General features: G+C 37.1%; 1 pseudogene; it reads left to right on the forward strand.

The window, feature by feature from the left end:
- The window catches only part of LOC132002675 (glutaredoxin-1-like), a 91,866-nt pseudogene extending 88,035 nt beyond the window's left edge, over positions 1–3,831 (forward strand).
- Positions 3,832–6,000: the final 2,169 nt, after the last annotated feature.

A 6,000-nucleotide genomic window follows, 5' to 3' on the forward strand; every position in this document is an offset into this window, starting at 1 on the left:
TAACAAAACAAAAATTATCTGAAACATTAAGAACATATATCTCTGTGATATCAAGGTGATACTAGGTTAATGAAGAATTTGAGAGACTTTCTCTGATACAGCCTCTTTAGCTCTGACTACATCCTACACATAATCCCTGCCAAGTCCCTTCCTGTCCTCTTCCTGGGGACGTGCTGAATATACTTACCAATGCCTTCAATTCCCTTCACCCTCAACTGGACCAATCTACATCATGACTCTAGCTTAGAATACTTTCCTGAACATCACACTCAGGTATCCAGCTTAACCCTAGACAGCACCTTCTCAATATCTCCTTGAGATATCACAGGCACCACAATATAATAAATTCAACCAACCTTCTGTCTTTTTTGTGTCAATGATACAACACCTATCTACCCAGTTACTTGGGCCACAGATCTAGTGTCAATTTTAGCTCTCAATCGAGAAACAAACTCTCCTCAGTTTCCCTATTGGCTCTACTCTATGGGGACTCTATCAACTCTCACTGGCAAATGTGTGATGGCTTCTAACTATTGTCCATGCCCTTTAAATCCATCAACACAAAGTTGTATTTAAAATACAAATTTGTGGTGTCACTCTCCTTAAAATTTTTCATTATCTCTTCACTGACTGTTGAGTAAAGACAAAACTCTTTAACATATGTGGCAGGAATGAAGATTTTCACACTCAGATCAAGAAACATAACATTAATTTTTCAATCAAACATATCGTGTTCTGAGGATAATAAAATATTCACTGTTTCTTTCTTTGAGTTTGTCAAACTTCCCTGGTCTTGCAAAATAAACTGGAGTCTTCTCTGGTATACGGGAAATAAAAATAGAAGTCATGGCCTTTAGTTTATGGAGATCACCACTTTCACTGTGACTCTGTTCATTCATGAGGTTGCCTTCCAACTGCTCCCCCACCCTCCCCTGGACACTAATCTCATGTTGCTCAGGTTATGTCCTTCATAACTATGCCCCCCTCTTCTTTAACTGCACCTTGCTCATAAGACACTCATGACAGCCACTGGCCAGAGTGGCAATACTCTGAAGCACATGGGTAGGTCTGTGCCACTAATGGAAATCCTCTGGAAACCTTTCCCACATACAGCTCCCATTATTCTGGGAAGACCATTTCCTCCTCTTCCATCCAGAACTCCAGCCTCACTCAAGAGAAATAAGGCCCCAAAGAAAAACCTAGGTAAGGGGATGTCCTCCAGGCGCCTCACAGCATCTTTTATCAGTCCTGAAACAAAATGTTATTCAGACCCTTTTTTCTGACCAATGGACACCATAACAGAAGTAGTTGACTTTCTCCATGAGATGAGGACAAAAATGCCGTCTCATTTCTCATCTCTCTCTACACCCTATAGGTATCTCAATTCCCCTAGACTACTTAATCTAGTATTTTTTTCCATAGCACTTTTCACTGTAATATGCTGAAAGATTTATTTACTTATTTTTCTCATTGCTGATGATATCTCCCCTAAGCCTTGGGATGGCAGGCCTTTTTGTCTCTTCTGTCAAATGCATATATCTTGATTGCCTGTAACAGGGCCTGGCACATATTAAGTTACTGAACAAACAGTTGCTGGATGGATACATAGATTCATAAATGAATGAATGATCAGGATAAGGAGAGAAAATTCCTCTCATTTGCATCTCTTAAGATCAGCATAAACAAAACAAAAATCCATACTTTAATCCGTACTGTACTACTTCTTGTTTTCTTGCCTTTCACTCCTTATACTGTTTTCTCTGCCTAAATATTCTCCCTTCTTTTTTTTTTTTTTTTAAGATTTTATTTGTTTTGAGAGAGAGAGAGAGGGAGAAAATGCACAAGTGGGGGGGAGGGGCAAGAGGAAAGGGAAGAGCAGAGGGAAAAGAAGGGGCAAGTGGAGAGGGAAAAGCAGACTCCCAGCTAAGTGGGGAACTCAATACAGGGCTTGATCCCAAGTCCATGAGATCATTAACTGAGCCAAAGGCAGATGCTTAACCACCTGAGCCACCCAGGTGACCCTGAATGTTCTCCCTTCTATCATATACATACTACACACACAAACACACATCCCTCAGGTAATTTTCAAGAAAAAGGGAGACATGAGCAAAGGTATCTAATCACCATTTCCTCCCAAACAGAACCAAACAAAATATAAAATTAGTGAAAACTTCTATCAAGCCTTCAGACAAGACTCTTTTAATTGTAAAGAACTGAAACTAATCTCGAGAAGTTATCCTCAGAAAACAAATAATATATACATTGACTATGTACAGTTTTTTGTGCTAATCATACCTCAATAAAATGGTTTAAAAATAAATACTAAATTATATAAATTTAAATAAATGGCTATTGTTAACATTTTTATACTTTGGGACTGTAATGACATCAGAAACCGAGGCAGCTTTATTTAACTGCACTTGTTTCACCTGGTGGAAGTGAGGCAGCAGGCTCTCACTTCCACACTAGGTTCTGTAGCAACCAATTAGCTCCCTCTGCTTACTCTTAGTTTCTGGTCCCTCATCAGTCTGTGAGTGACTACAATAAAACTGATATGGTGCTGATTCTTCCTAACGGATTCTTAACCAACTACTGCAAGGCTCCCTGAATCATTTACTTAGATTTTCTTAGCTCAGACTTGGAAAAGAAATAAATTGGCTCAACTTATTTTTTAATGCCACCACATAGATTGCTGCTCAGTCTATGCATTTGTGAATCAGATTCAGATACCTATGATCCAAGCAGTTATGGCAAAGGGGTCAAGGTCATATGAAACAAAATACAATGATCTAGACAGCTAGAAGAATGTAGCATCAGCACGACAGATATTCAGATGGTTGGCTTATTCAATACAACATGGTTACTGAGGCAGCAGGATCTATGGATTCCTGAGTTGGAATGCTAGAAATTCTAAATCAAAATAAGAAAGCAACAACTAAGATTCTACTACCTAAACTGTGACAGTAGTTAATTAACATGGGAAGTGAGTCAAAGAAGAGCTCCTGTTAGAAACTCATTAACTTCCCATTTGAGAGGATGAGAGCAAATAGGGGAATAGACGAGAAGCACTCGATTTCTGCTATTATAGGTCATTTAAGACCTGTTGTGACAACTGAATAATCTAAGACATACAGGATTACTAGATATGGTGGGTCCCTTCCCTGATGCAATCGTTAGTAGCACCAAGAAGAAAGCAGGTCACAGTCACACCATGTCCCTGGACATGAATCTAGGCTGAAGAGAAGCCTGCATAAAGAACTTTACCTGCATACTTTGACATCAGCACATATTAAAAAGAAAATAAGAAAAATAAAGGGCCCCTCATAGGAATATCTATGATCTATTTTCTCCCTACTTATTTCTGGCCTTAGAGTTTCATTGTCCAATACAGTATCCATTACCATATGTGGCTATTTAAATTTAAATATAATTAAATTATGTTAAATTTAAAATTCAAGGGTTTATACCCTAAGCAATACCTACAATTGAGGACTCCTCCCCAGGAGGCAGCTGCCTGTCAGCATGGGCTCAAGAGTTTGTGGACAGCAAAATCCAACCTGAGAAGGTGGCTGTGTTCGTCAAGCCCACCTGCCTCTACTGCAGAAGGATCTACGAACTCCTCAGCCATTGCCCTCCAAACAAGGGTTTTTGGAATTTGACAATATCATAGCCATCAGTGACACAATCAAGATTCAGGATTATTTGCAACAGCTCACAGGAGCCAGAATAGTACCTTGGGTCTTTAAAGATTGTATAGGTGGATGCACTAATCTGATCAAAATGCATCAGAGTGGAGAACTGTTGAAGCAGCAAATTGGAGCTCTACACTAATTACAGAGCAGCCCCCAGGCTGATATCCCCCTTGAGAGCTGGATGGCATTGCAAATGACCAAACGTCCTGGTGGATGTTTCTGGGGCTAACAACTTTTTCCTTAAAATTCTGAAATACATTCACCAAAAAAGAGAGAGAGAGAGAGAGAGCACAAAAGAAGCAGGGCACATTTTTTGGCAAAAACAGCTTTTCCTTCTTTTGACTGAATTTTAAAAGTGGATCAGCTCGCCCCAAATCACAGGTCTGAGAAGGTTGATGGACATCTTGAGTACCTCTCAACTGGCCCTTTGGGTTTGAAAAAGCTGTGACAAATTATGGCTTAGGATTCACTCAGTGACTCAAAGGATGTTCTTTCTCTTTGACACATGCTTCTTACTGACTATTCTCTATATGCTAGGACTCCTCTACCTCTAAGCCAGTGTTTTTCAACCAAGTTTATCCCACACCTTCTAGGATGAATCTATAACTGGTTTTCTGCTGATGCCTATTTTATTGAGTCTGACTTTATAGAATTTGCATTACAAAAACAATAGGTATTTTGAATGTGCTTTTCTAAGCTACATCCGTCTCCCCAGTCATCACCCCATCCCACCCCATCCCATCTTGAGAATTTCTGCTCTGAACCAGTTCTTAACCTTGACAACTCACAAATCTCATAGGAAATGTTCAACAACTCCATGAAGAGTCTTGAGGACCCAATCTGAGAAACACCATATGAAAATTTAAGCACGGTTGGTATTCATTTAGTGGACGCCGCCAGGATCAGAGGTACAAATACAGTGGCTGTAGCTCCTCTGTTATGTAAGATGGTTGTCCACATAATCCTGAATGAGTATTAACTTGTTTATATTATAAAGAGAAATAAAATATAAAATTTAAATATTATCAGAGAAAATTTGCAAACCCTCTCTTAAGAATATGTCTGAGAAAGTGGCTGAATTTGAGAAACACAGTCCAAAATGATTTTCTCTCTCTCTTTTTTCTTTCTACTTTATGAAAACTTGAGTCCCTTATTGTAAAGTTTCTTCTAGAATTTCCATATTAAGTTAATTTCCTTCTGTAGTCTCCAGTGTGAATGGTTAATTTCTTTTCTAATAAAGAAATACTCAGAAATGAAAAAAAAAAAAATAAGTTCCTCAGTTGCATTAGCCAAATCTCAAGTGCTCAATTGTCACATGTGACTATCATATTGGACAATGCAATGTAGAACATTTCTTTCCTAGAGTACTGATTGGTAGTAATATAGAAGTAATAAGCATCAAAATTATTAGATGAATTTCAAAAGTCCATTTGGAAAACATACATATGAAAATCTGAAAAACACCAAAAGGGGGGGGGGTAGGTAATGTGCCTTGAAATAGTATGAAAATACATGTAAAGCTTCTATAATTAAAACAGTACTGGAGATATCAAAAGAAATAGAAAAATAGATCAATGCACAATATGCTAGCACAGAATTATTTCTAAACATATGTGGGAATTTTAAAATCATTAAATGTGTCATTTTAAATCACTGCTATTTGAACTATATATAAATTCTGAAAGAAAATTAAATAATTAGAAGCTACTTACTTTACATTAATAAAAAAATCACTCCAGATAAGACTAAAGATCTGACTGCATTCAAAATAGCTTAATAAACTTGAGATTTAAGAATAGATGGAAAAGCCCTTTTAAGGAAGATATGAAACCCCAGGAATAATTATAGATACAATATAGGAAAAAAATCCTGAGGTATATGTAAACCTGAACTTGCAAATTAAAATGGTTTGTTTTGTAACATCATAATAATGAAAAGAGGCCATTATCTGGAACTGGCTTGAACATTTTCTGAATTTCAAAGATAAAAAGAGAATTCTAAAAGGAATCCAAGCAAGGAAAAAAAAAAAAAGCTCCCCCCCCAAAAAATAATACTTTTTCTTCAAGATTTCTTTAAGCAGTAACAAAAAATATATATTTAACTTCAAATTCCAAAAAAGTAGAAATAGTGTAAGTCACTTTGACCATGATGCAATAAAGATGGAAAATTTTTTAAAAAATAAATTTAAAACCCCAATCAAACAGAAATGTAAGGAAACAAAACCACACTGTTCTAAATAGTTCCTAGGGCAAAGAAGAAATCAAGGCTTTAATTATAGACTACTAGGTAAAGAAGGATATTAAAAAAA

The sequence above is a fragment of the Mustela nigripes genome, chromosome 15, assembly GCF_022355385.1.
Source record: "Mustela nigripes isolate SB6536 chromosome 15, MUSNIG.SB6536, whole genome shotgun sequence".
NCBI lineage: Eukaryota > Metazoa > Chordata > Mammalia > Carnivora > Mustelidae > Mustela > Mustela nigripes.